This window comes from Mchenga conophoros, linkage group LG15 (genome assembly GCF_057382185.1).
Source record: "Mchenga conophoros isolate Kocher_MC1m ecotype Shallow Benthic linkage group LG15, M_conophoros_male_GT1.1, whole genome shotgun sequence".
NCBI lineage: Eukaryota > Metazoa > Chordata > Actinopteri > Cichliformes > Cichlidae > Mchenga > Mchenga conophoros.
The window spans coordinates 39,773,497-39,791,487 of record NC_140540.1 but is presented as its reverse complement, the minus strand read 5'-3'; the positions used below and the strand labels follow the sequence as shown (position 1 = coordinate 39,791,487).

Genomic DNA, 17,991 nt, shown 5'->3' with positions numbered 1-17,991 from the left:
TGGAGATTGGAGGGAGGGGGGTCTGTCATTGAGCGCCTGCGATGCTCACACAATAGGTCCTTTTCCCTCCATCCCGTCCTTGTTTTCGTCCGGCTAGTGCAGCCACCGCTACGGAGCTCGGCTGCTTACTAACAAACTTCTCCAAGATACTTTCCCTCTGTGCTAACTGAGCACAAGTCTTATTAGTTGTTGGCGTGTGATTTCACAGCTGCCCGTATGTGGGAGCACATCGCGTGAAGTTAGCCTACCGCTGCCTATCGCTTATGTAATTTGCTTACACTGTGTCCGCCGATTTCCACCGTCTCTCAAACGCCATACGTGTAGAAAAGCAACTTAATCTACGAGCGATGGGTCCGGCGTGCTTATTCTCAACGCTTTTGGACAGATTTTGCTGAATGTCCAGTGTGATGTCGCAGTTGCAAAAACCAGCCTGACGAGTGTACTCGTGTGTGTTCGTGTGTGGTCGCTGTTGATCTGAATGGAGTTATGGCAAATGATGCGCTAACTCCTCCACCCCTCCCTTCGTCACCCTGCCTCCATCACGTAGGCTACGGTGCCAGCTGCACAGGTAGCTGACCATTAAGGGCGAAATTAATTTCATGGGTGTGGTTTGGGTCCATTTCTGTCGGAAGCTTGCAACTTGAAACGTTGTCAAGCTATTAAAAAAAGAGGAAAAAACAGCCTTCAGTTTAAACAGGCTACTAATGGTGCTGCAATAAATGCCACATGATGCACAAGTTTTACTACAAAACTGCAGATTTTTGTGTAACTGCAAATTTGCAGTCTGTTTCATAATGGTAATATGAAATAGAAAAAATATTCAAACTCTTGCAGAGCACAGTTTTTTTTAAAGCAAACTCTTTGGAGGGCTGAGATAATATCTTGTTCTACCAATATTAAATATCCGCTTTGATGGCTCTGAGGAAAGGTTGATGGGGGGGCGGGCCGGCCCCATTTCAATATGAATTCTATGAAGGGATGCTGGGTGTGGACCTGAATACAGAGCAGCTAAATGTCTAAAGTTCCCACTCAGCTTGGCTTTTAGTCATGTTGTTGAAAAGCTGACTCCCCCCCACCCCCACCCTGTGACACAAGGTCATTCTCTGCTAAAATACAGAGATGAGTTATTATGAGGAGGGTCAAAATGTATTGGTGCTCATCACAGGAATCACCTTGGGAACAAGGGGTACTCACTATTTTTGTCACCGTTTGCCTCCGTGCAAAAGGGCCGTCCCCATCACAAAGACTTACACCTCTGAATGTCTCTTGAGTGAGGATGTCTAATTCCCTGGTATCAGTCTGGGTTGGCTGTGATCAGTGGCAGAAGCTTTGCCTGGATCCTGATGGTTTATTGGACCAGAGATTATCCCTGTGCTATTAATCAGCTCAATAGACAAGTTGCCTCCCACCCCCTGAATAAGTCACCACTCATTTTCAACAAGCAGGCCATCGCCTCAGTAAAGTGGATCTATAGAGAGAATTTTGGAGATACTTCCATAGCTGGTTTATTAATGGCTTATACAGGACTCTGAGTAACCACTGATTGGCATTTTTCATTTATTTTAATACTGCCACTGTGACTCTATTGACTCAATACAAATATTCAACATTTTAACTGAAGCGCAAAATGTCACAGAAGTGATGCGGAATACTGTTTTTTCTCCATTTTTCCAAACTACAAGGGTCTATGGTTCTGGATTTCCCCATGTTCTTTTATTGGCCTTGAGAGCCAGGCATCAAAGCATGAGCTGTCTCTTATAGGGACTCAGTGCTGAAAGCACTGCTTGTTTGTTGAGTTTCTTCATTGTCAAGACCCCTGACTAATAGTGGGGGCAATTTTCCTTTGCCCCAGAGCAAATTGCTGGTAAAAAAAAAATGCATGCATCCTGAAATACCAGCAAACCCAGAAGCACGCAATTAGTCACTGCCTTGGGATTATGAAGTGGCTCCCGAGAGGTGCGTCTTCTGTCATATGTTAATTTCCCCTCACCTCTTCAATTCTCAGTGCTGGATTTCTACTGCCCTGATTCATGTTGGACATTGGGTCCAGAGCAATTAAGTGATTTGAGCTTCCTGAAGATGAGGAATGGTCCACATGTGTATCATCACCCTTTTAATTTTTGTCTGATTGCCTAAAAGCTTAGCCATATTCAGCCTTTAATGAATTGTCTCCTGTATTTGAGTTGTGGTGCTGCTTCAAAGTCTTGCTTGCCTGCATTTGAGTCAGGCACATTTTTCACATGCTGCAAATCATAAGAGACACATTGTTTAAAGTAGCTACAAATCCATTTCTTTTCCCACCCTTTTACAGGTTTCGTGTTGTTTGGATTCACTTGAATAAATCCCAGTAAATGACATATTTGGCTATGAATTTGAGGGAGACAGCTGGATGAAAAGACAGTTCCCTGTGCTGTCAGGGGAAACACTGTATCGGTGGCAGCCTCTTCCACATGGATAAGCAGCTGTAATCAACAGCAAAGAGCTCGTGTCTATAAATGTAGTCCATGCAGACTGAAATCTTAAGAACAGGCCGCTGCCATATGGTTACGGTTTGAAGTACAGTTCTTAAATCTTTTTATCTTTTACCCCATGCCTCTCTATTTCATCTCAATGAAATGTGCATGATATGAAGAGAAATAGACAAAAGACACGCAGATCAGCAATGAAAAAATGTTTTTCTATAAAAGCAGAGGGACACAATGGTCTTAACATATTTTTGTTATTTATCACGACAGTCGGCCCTCAGCTACAAAATAAGGTCTGTCCCACCAGCCTTACAGTCTCTGTAATGGTACAAAATTGACCTGTCACTGGCTTCAAAGTCGGGTATTCGTATAAATCTAAAATCATTGCCTCCATGTCAACAGGCTAGTTGATGAAAATCTTTTCTGGCTCTACATGATTGTACTGAAGCTGTTTTTTTAACATCATCCAGGACAGAAATGGTGCCATGCATCATTTTTCTCAACTATGTCATTATTACGGCTCTGAAAGGTCTTGACATTTACTATGAGCACTTGAGCCAGAGACAACATGTAGTTTAAATGGTTTGGTGTTCGCTTTCCGGCGCACACGATGATTAGACAGAAAAGAAGAACAATAGTTGAGACTTCACAGAAAATAATTTTAAAAAGAAGGAATAGTTGATGATCTGCTTAACGCACAGCCATAACCATGGGTGAGAAGCACCTCTTTCTGCATTTCAGCAGCTTTTTAATTAGACCACAGCAAGTTCAGTTAAAAAGTAAAAGCGAGGCTACTTCATTTCCAACAGCTTGGTTGGAGATGTAGTAAACACTGGGCTCTCTGAACACATCAGTTAACTGCCAGATATCAGCAGTTTCATGCACTCATTTGGGGGAAAACCTGGTTTACCTCTTATGACACATCTGGAGGCACACCTGAGTCTGTCACTGTTAATTAAACGCCCAAATCCTCTCGTCTGTTTGCTGCACCCCATGTTTAATGCAGCCTGTGTTGCTGTCAGCACAATGCTGCTTTTCTTCAGAGTCTCTTAATCTCAGGGATCAAGTGTTTGGATTGTCAGTTGACCTAATTTTTTGGCCAATGAATAGCCACTATCATGATACAAAACCATCTGCATGTGGGAAGGACCAGTTGTTAAGCAGGGGTGGTACCAAATGAAGCCATCCCTACAGACGAAGACAACGTTATTAACCTCCAATTAAATTTTAAGTTTTTGTCAAAATTTTCTCAACTGTTTTTTTTAACAGAGCACGGGATTTTTCAAACATACATAACATAATTATTTCTATTTTCACACAAGCAGAATTAGTATTAACAACATTAACAACTGTTGTTCAATGATGTGCTTTAACTTTGTAATGCCCAAAGTTTGGAAGACAACCCTGAGTTTTAACTTGATTTTACAATTTACACACAGTATAAACACTTCAGTAGCAGTTTGCGCCTCACTTGAGAAAATATCATGCCACAAATAAACAAAATCCGTTTAGACTTGAGAAAAAGAATTACTGATGCTCACAAGGCAGGAAATGGATTTACAAAGTTGTCACAGCGTTCTAAGTAGGGCTGCCACAAACGATTATTTTGATAGTCGACTAGTCACCGATTATTTTTGCGATTAGTCGACTAATCAGATCATCATCCATTGGACGTAAAACTTACAGCTTACTGCACAAGCAGCATCTGTACTGCACAAGCAGCATCTGCTCTTATTGAACTATCATTAGCTTACAGCTTTAAGTGTTTAAGGTCTGTGCTAACTAAAGATAAAGACAAGATGATAGTTTAATAAATTTTAATGAAATTTACAGATTGTTTCGGTGAAGTTTAATAAACTCCTTGCTATCTAAAATATAACAGGACACCGGAGTAAATTCTGGAGCATCTCACACTTCTGATAATCAGCTGTCTGCTTGACATTTATTCAGCTGTGTAAAAACTATAACTTTTATTTCTCAGCCAAACCGATTTACTCAGGAACAAATAAAATACTAAAAAAAAGCCAAACAATAACATTTTTAAGTTATCTACGTGACCTATATATGTTTAACCTGAGTAGCGAAAGACTGCGGTGGGTTTGAAAACGATCTGCCAGGAGTCCGGTGTTCTCACAGCTCTAGTGAGCCTAGCCCCCGGCTCGCTATCGAGCTAGTGGGTAACAGACGTCTCTGAAAACGTCGGAGCGCTTTTGAAAATATGTGGTGTCTTGATAAACTGAGCAGATATTTGAGGTTTACACAGTTACAGTCTCGCCTGAAAATATGTGAAACGTTTATTTTGTGACCCATAAAGAATAATAAGAGTAATATTAAAACTAACTAGCTGCCGCCATTGTTGGAAACTGAGCTGGGCTGCGCAATGAATTCTGGGACACAGCTACTTCTTCTTCTTCGGGGTTTAACGGCAGCTGGCATCCTTGTACATGCAGTGCTGCCATCTTCTGTTTCAGTCCGTTATTACACTCTTAAATCCTACTACTTATTCCTGCGTCTTTTGTGATCTTACAAAGCTTCAAACGACGCGTCGACTATTAAATCAGTCGTGGACGATTTTGATAGTCGACTAATCGTGGCAGTCCTAGTTCCAAGTGTCAAGAACTTGAGTGAAAAGTGTCATCAAGAAATTCAAAGAGAGCCCTACAGTACAGAACAGGCCTGGCAGAGGTAGGAATAGAAAGATATTAAAGTCTGTGTAGGAGATGTGTCTTAAGACCCCAGAACAACTACCAAGACACTAGAGGCCTGCACAAGACTGGACTACAAGGTTGCAGACCAAGAAAAAATGTGACTTCTGCAGTGTACTAGGGACAACCTGGAGAAAAACGCGTCCGTTTGTCAGATGAGACAAAACTGGCCACAGACTCAAACATATGTTGTTCCTGGTCAAGAACTACCTCCAGCAGAATAAAGCCTTTACGTCCTGACTTGATTCCCACTGAAAATTTGTAGGGTGAACTGAAGACCAAAGTCCATGCCAGAAGACCATGATATCTAGAGGAGCTTGAGAGATTTGCCCAAGAAAAATAGGCTGCGTTTGACCAGGAGACGTGTGTGTGACTTGCTGAAAGCTACAGCAAATGAATGAAGGCTGTTACCCAGAGAAAAGATACACAATTTACTATTAGCATAAGGGTGGTTAATAATTTTACCCTGGTAGTGTTAGGCTTTTTTGTGTGTTTAAAGTAAAATAATGTAAACAAGCATAAAAAGAGTTTGAATTTTGGAAAAGCTAGGTTACAAATTCCTCGCTCTGTTTAACAGCAAATTTGTATAGGATGCGATAATAATAATAATTAAGTACTGATCTGTAAATACAAAACAGGAAAACCACAGGAAATATGATTTTCACAATTGTACAGAAATACATCTGTTAAATAAAGTAATATGGACCTCTGTGCAGGTTGTGGACCAGTTGTGCTTACCTGTGTAGTCAACCCCCAAAGGTCCATTTTGAGCCATGAAAAACCCCATAAACACACATTATTAAGGCTTGGAGGCTCGCTGTCTTATGTCAGAAAGCAGGCGTATTGCTAACATTTAGGTGTATCTCCCGTTGCCCAAGGGAGGCTGGCTTTACTAAAGTATTCATCATCACTCTGGCATCCATTTGTTACAGATGTGTTTGAGTGCAGATGGAAACCAGCCGACAAGGTGACACGCTAGAGCAGTTGTTAAGAAAGCTTTCCTAGCAGCTGCCTCCTTTAAGACCTCCAGTTAACCTCATCCAAAGCAGCCACTCGAAACTCAGAGTCTGTTATGTCTTGTTTTAAACAGTCACTCAGCCCATTGCCAGAAGGACTTGTTCAAGATGAAAAGTCCTGATGCATCCATGGAAATAAATGTTGTCTAGAACAACGTTTTCTAATGTCAATGATTGTCATAGCAAACAGTTCTGAGACTAATTTGCTTATTATGTGCACATTTTTTGTTGTTGAGCAATACCAGTTGATATTTAAGAAGTTTATTCATGAGATATACAAAGAGCTTTTTGAAGTTTACAGCTTGACCGAGGTTAGCTAGTCAGACGCATGACATGATGCTCCCTCATTTCTTTATAACATATATAAAGAACATCCAGTTTAATGCTGGATGGTAGGAAAAGCTCTTACTTTTGGCTTCCTGCTGAACACATTCCAGGATGCCAGAGCTTTTTTCATGGCATGATTTGTAACTTCATGCTGCAACTATGCACTGGGGCTAAAATGCATTGAATAAACCAAATTTATACACTATAAACAATTTCTAAATGCATTACATTTGTGCCTATCATTTGTCAGGCAAGTCAATCCATTGTACTTCATAAAAATTAAGCATTTCTATTTCTAATATATTTCAATTAGCACTAAAGAGATTGAGTGCCCCAGTGAATTAAAGTCTAAATGGAAATGCTTTCTCAAGGTAAATCCTTCGAGGGAAATAGATGCTATGCTAGGTTTTAAAGCATCTTTCTAATACTCGTATAATCACTACAATTATATGGGATAGGGAAAATGATTTGGGGTGGAAAAATTGAGCTTTTACCCATTCCAAGCTCAGAGCATCCACATAATTGCAATAATTCTACAGAAAATCTCAGAGGAGCATTTTTGTGATGTGAGAAAGCTATAAGACTGAAAATTAAACTTGACAGAGTGGAGAAGCAATAACAGGTTATCTTTTGGGCAATTTTAAGAAGAAGTTACATGAAACCGAGTTTTGCTGAAGTGCATGCCAAGGTTGCTGACTTTTTTCCCTCAGTGGCTGAGGTAAACATAAGTTTGCATGAAATATTTTTTAATTTGGTGTGGTGCTTACAGTGCATTACTGCAAAAGTCTTCAGCTACCCTTAATTAATGCTGTGCAAATAGAAATGGAAAGTTTGCCCAATTCTAACAAGTTTGAAGGTCAATATTTGATATGACCGCATTTATTCTTTAACATAGCCTGAACTCTCTTATTGAAGTTTTCTTGTCTTTTCTTTAAGTAGTCAGGAATAGGTCTCCAGGTTTCTTGAATGATATTCAACGCTCTTCTTTTGTTCTGTTCTCTGTCAAGATGATCCCACACTGCTTCAATAATGTTGAGGTCTGGACTGTGAATTGACCAATCCATGACTGACAGTGTATTTTGGGACCATTATCACGCTGGGAAATGAAGCCCGTCTCAATCAGACACTTTCTAAATGGTGTTGCATGGTGGCTAAAAATCTGACCGTATTGATAATACCTACAATTTTGACGTGGTCCCCGACAACGTGCAGCCCCAAACCATAACAGAGCCTCCATCTTGTTTTACAATGGCTCTAGACACTGTTGTACCGCTCTCCCAACCTCCTCCGTAAACATTAGGAATGATTCGAACCAAAAACTTTACATTTGTATTCATCACTCCTTAAGAGCTATTGATTTTCAGTCCAGTTCTTGTGTAATTTGGCATACCTTAGCCTTTTATTTCTGTTTCTTCTTGATTGCTAGGGCCTGATTAATTTTTCAGGTCCTGTTTTGAGATCTTCTGCTTTTTTACTGTATGTGTAATAAAGATTGATACATGAATAAATTTGAGATGCCATTTGTTTTAAATACTAAAAGACACGAATCTCATGAAAAAAAGTTTCAGTTCAATCCACTCTCCAAATATTGATACCTATATTGATACGTTTTTATATTCCTCGTAATTCTTTGATTGGCTACGTTTGCTTTTAGAGGATGAGTTCATCTTCATCTAGAAGCTTCAGCATTCATTCTTACAGTATCATCAAGATGGAGATTTTGAGCATGATTGTGAATATTTCAAATTAAGTGCTGGGTGTTTTTACAGGCCGCTTGCACATACGTTCAGTGTTTTCACTGATTTCCAGTAGCCTGTATCAAAAATCATGCTATTTTCGTGCATGTTTTTATAGATACATAATATTTTTGTTTGTGTACAAGATTAAGCTACTCCCATCTGACAGCTATTGCAGAGTAGATTTGTTTTTCCCAGCTCTTTGTTGAATACTGTGCAGCCTTTTCTGCTCTAAATCATATGCCAACACTTCCCAGCCTTTCATCACAGAGAGGAACGATTCCTCAGAGCCCCTTCAATTAAAATCCTTAATCAATCAGTTAGCATCTCCTTGTGTTTCATGATAATTAGTTGTGCTTCTCTGACAACATTGCGTAATTTCATCTGTGCCTCCTCAGTTGAGCTGTATACCAGCAAGTCTTGGTATGCCTCTCATGTCAGCAGGTTATAGTCAAAACTCGCTGACATCAGGGTTTGAAGCCTGAGTGATGCGCTGGAAAAAGAGTGCATTTGTATGGAAGGTGCACTTGGCTTCTGGTCTTTCCTGAATGGAAATCTCTGCAGCTTTGTGGCCTGTGTCAGAAGGTGAACCTGTGACCTCTTTGAGCTAAATTTATCTTACTAAGGCATTCTGTCTCTGTTGTTTTAAACTTATTTATAACGAACAGTGAATGTGAATCACCACCGTGAGAGGACTCTCCCATAGGATAATGTAGTTGATGACATGAGGCAGGTAAACATTAGTTAGGTCCTCAGGGAAAAATAAATCAGAAGTGTTGACACATGGATATGTCAGTAGTGTTGCTGAGTGAATTAACACAGTCCAGTGGGATTTCAGCGTCTTGTAGAGGGCATCTTGTTGTCCTTTAATGAGCATTTGGCGTTGTTGTATCTTGGATTTACACATCACTATCAAATGGAGCATGAATTTTCTTTCTAGTGAACTGTGATTTCAGAAATTGTAAGGATGGCTTGCAGCTTTTCTGCAGTAGGTTGAACATGTTAGGTGTGACCTCAGATCACCTTTCAATTAATCCCTGTGCAGCAGAGCATCGCTGTAAATTGAGCTTTTAGAACGGGCGCGGTATTTAGGTTGGATTACTTTAGGATTACTTTTGGCATGACGTAGTTGTTTCAACTCTATAAATATCAGCATATCTAATGAGTCACATATACTGTATTTGACGACTCAAACAAATTGCATTTGTTTTCAACGATCATGAAATGATGAGTGAGAAGAAAAAAAAGTGATTTCCTTTGCTTGACTGCTTTTTGATGGAGTGGAAAAGGGGGTCAGGGGATTACCATATTCCTATCTGCTCGTCTCTCCCCTCAACTAAAAATAGTATTTCTGGAAGTGAGAAGTGTCTGATGTGTGAGAGGAATATAAAGACTCGCGGGACAAGTTTATTTATGAAAAAGGACATTGCTATGCAAAAGAGACTTGCACTAAGACCTCAGTCACAAAGTCTTCGAGACTGGTCGGCAGCCCTCTTGCAATTCGGTTACTAGGGAAAATGTATATTCCCCAACAAATCCTTGTGATTGCTTTGATCACTACCAGATTGCGTGAAAGACGCTGACTTAACTGCAGACACTCACCATTTACTCTCTGAACTTTAGAGATTCACATCTTCACTACTGCCTAGAGAGCAGTTTGTGAGTGTTTGCAGACAAGGTGTTGTCTTCTACGTAATCTACTGTCAACCACCACAACCTGGTTTTTGCTGCACCATTAGAGACATGAGACATTAGCAATCAATGTCACAGTGACTGCCAGCAACCTAATGCAGACAAATACAGGTTTTTCTCATGACGGTAGCTGTCAGATGGTTGCCAACGGGTCTCTGGGCCTATATAACCGAGGCCTAAGATGGGATAACAAAAAAAGACAACAACATTTATATAGTGCATTTCATTACATGTAAACTTAAAGTGCTTAACAAAAAAGACAAAAACATACAAACCTTGCCTCAAGGCAATGAAACTAGTACATATGAATCACTTTTTGTTTCATATTTATTCTTTGGTTTTGCCCCCTGGAGGCATAGGTTGGATGAATCTTGGGAAAAACCAAAAAATATTGACAGTGATCTCTATTTTAACACTTCTGTTATCTAAATGTTATGTTCACAATGGCTGGCCTTTCAAAATTGGTTAGAAAAAGCCCGGCAGCTAAAAGAGGTATGTATTGTCATAATTCATTTGGTTCTATGTTGGCATGGCTAAAGAATTTTAATTGGACTTGTTCTGAGAAGGTTATGGTTTTTGTGCTTTTCTCTCTCTCGCTCTCGCTCTCTTTTTGTCATCTGCATAATGAGTGTGTGGATTTCAGGCTGCTGTAAATGTTTGTTGGAGCCGAGTAATTGGAGAGCCTGCATTAGTAATTATTAGTAAATGGAGAAAGAAGCAGTGGAGCAAATCAATATCACTGAGAATTGTGCTACCTATTGTTTCCAGAGGGGTCAGGAGTTAAGGTAACAGAAGTGTCATGCTGAGAATAATAAAAACCATTTGTAAGACTGATTCATTAAAATTGTCCAGACTTTAGGCACTATGAATGTAAGCCTAATATTCTCTACAATGCCACTGTACTGATGACATATTGAGGCGTATTTTGCTGCAAAGCTTTAATTTTATGGTTGATAAAAGGCAACCGTGACAAATGCCCCCTTTGGTTACTAATTGTAGATTCACGACAGTTTATTAACTCTTTGCTGTTTTACACAGATGGTAGAAATTGTTTCCTACTGTAGAGTAATCCAATTAAAGCGAAAAAAATTGGATGTCGCTCAAGTGGAATTTATAACATTCCCACTAGCCCTTGACTTATTATGGGAACACAGCACGCTGCCGTGATGAGTGAAACGGTTAGTGCTGGTTTATTGAAAAAGCCCCCTGACCTACATAGTTTTAATAATATGTGATCAGAATCTAGTGTGACGAGCCGTTAAAGAAGGCGTTTTTAGTCTCGGCTTTGCATGTTCAAGTCTGGTATACGTACGTTGCTTTTAAACTAAGTATAGAGATGATATTAAATAGTTGTCAAGCTTTGCTGTAACCACGCGTTGGCAGCTCCAGTCTGTGTCACTGTAAAATAGCAAATTCATCAATTGATCTATGAGGCTGCCACTCATTAGCATTCTAATTTTAGACTCGGGAGAGCTTTTCGCTATTCATAGTGGGACTTTGATTTCTCTACACTCCTCTGTCTTTGTATCTTTCTTTAACTCTCTGTGGCTTTTCTCAACTCATATTTCTCTCCTGCTCCTAAATGGCGTTGAAAGGTAAGCAACCAAATGTAGTCGTGATCAGTTACGATCGAGTAATAAATGAGCTGTCTACTGTTGTCAGCGTCACGTTTAGATTGTTCTGTAATTACTGATCGGTGATATTGAGGTTTGCTGTATTCCACGTGATATGCAGCAGTCAGCTCAGTGTGCTCAGTTATTAATTACTTGAGTTACCAGTTTTCCCCTTTGAGGTAAATCTTGGTGGTTTTCAGACAAGCTCATTACATTTGACCACAACAATCAAGATGCACAAATGAAATAGTATCTTTTCCACTGGGAACAACACACTTGTAATATTTTATTGATATCTGCTGTAGGTGAAAATCCATTCAGTTTACCCAAATGCAGTTTACAGCTGCTACCTGATTGATGCATGGGTGCTTGGGTTACAGAAATAATTTAACAGTTATACTGTTATCTTTATATCACTTGTGCTTTTTGTAATTCTGTCATTTCCTTGGTGAATTGCAGCATATCAGTCATATATAGTTTAGTGCCTTTTCCTAACAACATAAAGCTCTATGTTGCTCTTAAACACACAGGGTAAGGGCTCAGTTAAAGCCATGCTGCTAATTCAGAAGCTTCTGGATCAGGAACGAAAAGCATTTCTCTCAGGAAACAGTTCAACTATTCCATTTAATGGCATCAAAACTTACATGCAAGTTTTCTAGCAGGGTTTGGAATTAACCTCAAAGGTTCTCTTTAGAGAAGCGAAGCTTTGTTTTTCCTCTGCATTATGCCCCGTTTATGAAAAGGAGGATTACAGCTCAGAGCTAATTAGCATCCAGTCCTACTAGCTATGAATGCAATGCTTTTGTAGATAATACAGCATATGTAGCTACCATGCCTCTACCATGTTAGAATGTGAATGCCAATTGTTGGGTTTAACATGCACACTGATTCATCTTACTGTATTTTGTGAGAAACAGCCATATGCAACAATAGAGCTTCCCTGAGGCATGCTATCAGTTTCCAGCTTCAGCACTTCATTCTGCAATCTCTTAAACAACCAGTTGTCTTCCTTGGAAGTGTGTGGGCCATGTCTTTCTGCCGCAAACCTCAATCCAGGCACTGTCTTTGATTTCAACACAATACTCCCGCTGCCTTCTTCTCTGCACTGCTTGCATGTCACTTTCATTTCAGAATATTCACCCTTGTTTTTGCCACAGCAATAACTAATGGGTAGTCTTTGCAGAGCCTGGAGAGGATAATCCTGTCATCTTTGTTTTCATTGCCACCTCAGGGCCATTCAACAAGTTCAAAAGAAAAAAAAAATCTGCAGTGCAGCGTCTGTGAGGTTTGCTCTCGCTGTCATGTCCCATATCTACCATTACAGGCACGGCTACATGTGGAAACAGGTGCTGTGCTGAATGACTATAGCGGCTCACTTAGGGGAATATCCGAGCCAGATGCTTTATTATGTTGTGTTAATGCTGATGCCAGGTTACCACACGCACAAATGTGCAGGGGTGGAAGGTGGTTCTTGAAACTGCAGCATTCCTGAAAATGATGTATCAGTTTCAGAATGCTTTCCAGCTTTTGCATATTATATATGTCAATCACTCCATAAACATCAAATTTTCCATGTCTGTATGTTTTCAGTCATCCAAGTCACGGCTTGTCTTGAATGCTTTAGTTGAAGGTGTGGACCTCTTTTTTAGTTTCTTATCCGAGACACTTCAGGAAACTGAAGAAGCGTCTTCAAGAACCAAAAACAAACGTAAAAACCCTGGCCTTTAACTCAAGATCTCGGGACTTTTCATATTTTTCCTGACAAGACAACATGGTCATTCAAAGACGACTATGTTTTTTTGTGGCTGCTACTGAGTTTTATGGTTTTAGCTCCATGGTGCACACTGGGTATTTCTTTCTTGGGAACAAAAATCACTCACCTTGAGGAAGCAGCAGTGTTTGATTTGATTGTATGAACTGTAGGAGTGGAGCACATTATACATTCTTGTGATGAGGAAATACTTTCAGGTTGTGGATTACAGATCATTGTAAGAAAGAAGCACTAGAATTAGAAGTGTTTACAGTGAAGGGAAACCAAGGCTTCCTTGCTTGTCCCTGCACACGACAAGAATACTTATTCTGAATGAATTAAATTTGAAGGTCTGTGAGAAGGTTATGCCAGAACTTAAAGTATTTACTAGACCTGTCCCTCACTAGTCAACAAAATGTTAGTCACTGAGAAGACTCTTTAGCTGTGTATGACCAGAGATCATAGAAAGTCACTGATCTTTGGACACTTTAGTAGACTACTAGAAAAAAAAGATGGCAATGTGAAGTGTTCAGGTCTTGAAATAAACTTGTCTTAACCTTGAGACAACTAACAATGAGAATGCAGGATGTAGGCGACTGACATATGCCCTTTTAATTAATGCATTAGAACAGCGGTCCCCAACCTTTTTTGCGCCAAGGACCGGTTTGTGCCCGACAATATTTTCACGGACCGGCCTTTAAGGTGTCGCGGATAAATACAACAAAATAAAACTAGTACCTGTACCGAAAAAAAAGATTTATTCATAACACACGTGAAAAGACCCAGGAAAACCAGGTTAATGAAAAAAAAAAAAACGATAACAAAATAACACTAAAAACCCTGAAAACCATACATTTCACACCTGAGTCTCACTCTCGCAGCCCGGTACCAAATGACTCCGGTCCGTGGCCTGGGGGTTGGGGGCCGCTGCATTAGAGGGCTACGCCAGCAGGTAGAGCCTGGAATGTCAGCTAGCCCCTAGTTCCAAAGGAATATGCAACCAGTGTGGCTGCAGCTCTAAGCTCCTGTTGTTTTCTTGTTTATTTGTTAATATTTGGTTGATAGTAAACCTCTTCCTAAACTATTATATGGCAGTCTTCTTTTTAATTAGTAGCTGCTTTAATCACTCGCCTCAAAGTTGAGGGTAGTTTAACCTATAGCCCCCTACTTCGAGTCACAAATGGCAATTTTGCCTGTCATAGCTACAAGTTAGCAATTTCCATGATCATTCTATGGTTTCTGTTATACACATCGCTAAACATCTCTTCTTAATTATGAGCTGAGTTTTGATTGATCACCTGCTTTCAGAGTAAGGGAAATGTATCTCATATTACTTTGATGCACGTTCATAGGCAGGAGACAGCCTTGTAGAAGTTTTTTTTAGAAACTGTGATTTTCATACAACTGTCTCTAAGAAATTTAAGGGAAAAAAAGAAGAAAAAAAAGCATCCAGTGAGCTGCAGTTCTCTGGGTGAAATTGCCTCGTTGATTGAAGAGGCAAGAGGAAATGACCAGACTGGTTTCAATAGATAGAAATGCAGGAGCACAAAAAACTAATTCATTACAACCAAGGTATGTAAAGGAGAATCTGTGAATGCATAACACCTCAGACGTTGAAGCAGATGGGCAAGAGCAGCAGGAAACCGTACTAAGTGCCACTTCTGTCAGTTAAGAACAGGAAACTGAGGCTACATTGAGCACAGGGTCACCAGAATTAGACAGTGGAAGAATGGAAAGATGCTGCCCGGTCTGATGACGCTCATGTCTTTGCTGCAGCTTTCAGACACTAGACTCAGAATTCTACAAAGAGCATAAGAACTGGATCAATCCTGCCTTGTGTCAACAATTCAGGCTGCTGGTCATTTCTTTTTTTTTCTTTTTGCCATGCTTTTAGCCCCTCAGTACCATCGGAGGATCAATAAGTGCCATAATGTCCATGCACCCATGGCGATCAAAGTGTACCTGTCTTCTAATGGGTCTCAGTACTAGCAAGAGTAACGAATAAAATGGCCAGAGAATATAAGACCAGGTAAGAGTAATTTGGAAAGAGGCGAGATGATTGTGTTGTCCACCGAACCAGGCAGCTTTCTGCTCAGAGTAATTGTGTTGACAGGTGCATTGAAATTAGACTGCCAAATGGAATACTTTAGCACAGTAATAGATTTGTGTCGTGAAAGGTTTATTTAAGACACAAACAGGAATCTGATATTGTTGAGTGTTATATGACAGGGACCTGTCAGTAAGCATTGTACTTCATCTGTTCAAGGAAAGTGGTGAGGTTTTGTCTAGATAATATATAACTAGGAAACGCTTGAATGCTTTTTGCGTGTGTGTATCAATTTAGAAGTATTTATAAGAATACTTCTCAATCCTGCAGACATTTTTAAAAGGCTTTATATCGCTGTAGTTTTCTTAGTTAAAGATCGAGGCATTTACTGATCTCTTGCTGTTGCCCTGAGCCCGATACTCGACACATAATACTGTTTGACAGGATGTGTTTGTCGGCAATTTTGGAACTCATTATTGACGTGCAGCATGAGATTGGGTTTTCCAGCTGCCATGGCAATGGCCAAATAGAGTGAAAGCTTTCCCTGAAATATGAAAAGCATTGGGTAACAGTCCCAGTAAACAGCTCTGAGCCACCTAGAAATAGTATCTGTTAGTATGTGAGCATGCATATATGTGTGTGTGTTTGTGAGCATGAGCCAAAAATGAATACTGAATGCTGTAATGACTTGCTTATATGTCGCTATACACTGCTATGTTTTTTATGGTGTAGCTGCATTTTTGATGCAGTGAATAAGTTATAAGGAATAGCACAAGGTGGCATTTCACCGTTTTCCATCTGAAAACAAAAGAAGCTTTGCTGCGAGTGAAAGCTTGGTTCACTTCTTATTAACACTAGCCAGTATCCCCTGTTCCTCAGATTTCTTTTTTCCATCATCACCTGCAACACAGACGTCTTATATGTCAACTTAAAGGCTGTTTTGCCAGCTAAATGACTCAGACCATTGATGTGTTTTTTAACTCTGCGTTAATAATGGGAAGATACTGTATACAACTGAAATGAATAATTCATGCAGACATTCCTTTGTAGAGATTAAAAACAGAATAAGAAGAATTCACACTGTAAACTTAGATAAAGGGGTTTAGAAACAGCTAACGAGCTAGCAACTCTTTGTGAGGCGAAGCAGCTACCTATAAAGTTCTGGGTTTGTCTTCAGAAGTGCCTGCTTAAGCCTAGCTGAGAGCCAACCAGAAAGTGAATTCAAAGGCTTCTGTACACATTATGTGCACCTCCTCTTCGATCGAAATTCCTGTGATTTTCCTCTTGGACGTGACACACTGAAGCCTCTGCTGGTTTACTCTTCCACTGAGGAAGTGACATGTCCTAATTATACAGTCTCGGGGCCCAGAGACACTTAAACATTAACAATTACGTAGGGATAAAATCAGAACATAAAAGGAGAAGAATAACGAGAGAAAATAAAGGGCAAGAGAGAAAATGAACCGTAAGAGGCTTTAAAAAAAAGATTCTGCTGATAAAGCAGGCGAGAGATTGAGTTTGTGGAGAGCAAAATGACAGTAATAGTTCCTTCTACTTGTTTCAATGTCATAATCAGATTTGGAAGCATATCCTGTATTTTTTTTTCATTTTACATAATACCCCCTCTGCTTACCAGTTGCACAGATCAGCCGTGCCTCAGTGAACAGCAACAATTTCTGAACCCATAAGCTGAACCTTTGTCCTTCATTGAGAACCAGTGAACATACAGCACACTGTTATTGTCTTTCCAGCCATATGGTTAGCAAGTAATAATTGCCTGGTCCTGCATTACAGAACGCTGTGGATGAATTCATGATCTGAGCATGCCGTGCTGTTTAGCAAACAGTTTAAAAGGACAACGACCTTATGTTTGCTCTCCTGTAACCCTGTGAGCCCTAAATGAATTAATGATCGCGAGGTTGTCAGTTTAAACACGGACCTTGAGCGAGGCACTTAATCTAAATTGTTTCACTTAATATCCATCTTCGTAGAGGCTTTACACACATATCGCAGCTCATGCAAGTCGCCCTCGACGAAGTCAGGAGAAACAAACAATGCAAGCCCCAGATAGCAGCCTGGCTTGCAACACAGTCCTGGGGAATATCAGGTTGTTTATGTCTGGATTGTATTGCTTTGTCATTGTTTGGAGCCTCTGTCACAACATATTCCATAAGTGCACAGAGGTCATTCTCTGACTCGTACTCCACGGAGTAAGGAGTGTTTCTCTAAGGAAACATGCATGTTCCCATCTTCTGTCAATAGTATGGCTCCAGGTGCCCTTCTTTCTGTCTGGCACTACACAGTGAACAGGGCCAGAGCGTGTTACTGACATGCAAGGGGGCTGCGAGCGGTGCTTAATCAGAGCAGTATAGCTCACACACTTCTCTTGAGTGGGTGGTTGGCTTAGACCCGGACCCCGCATACAGGGAGAGTAGAGTTTGCAGGGTTTGCCCAATTAGTGCTGAAAAGTGTTGCAGTGTGAGGGTGCGTCAGCAGGGAAGTGTGCACCAGAGGAGGCGTGTCATCAATCATCACTCCAGCTCCAGGCTTGTTCCAACCCCTTTCCCTATCTGGCAAAGAGAGAAAGAAGGGGAAGAGAAAGTGACAGTGGCTGGCCAGTTCCAGGAATGACAACAGACT

General features: G+C 40.3%; 1 protein-coding gene across 2 annotated transcripts in view; it reads left to right on the top strand.

Moving 5' to 3' along the window:
* negr1 (neuronal growth regulator 1) overlaps nt 1-17,991 on the top strand; it is a 165,571-nt gene that overhangs the window by 680 nt on the left and 146,900 nt on the right. The window lies entirely within an intron of this gene.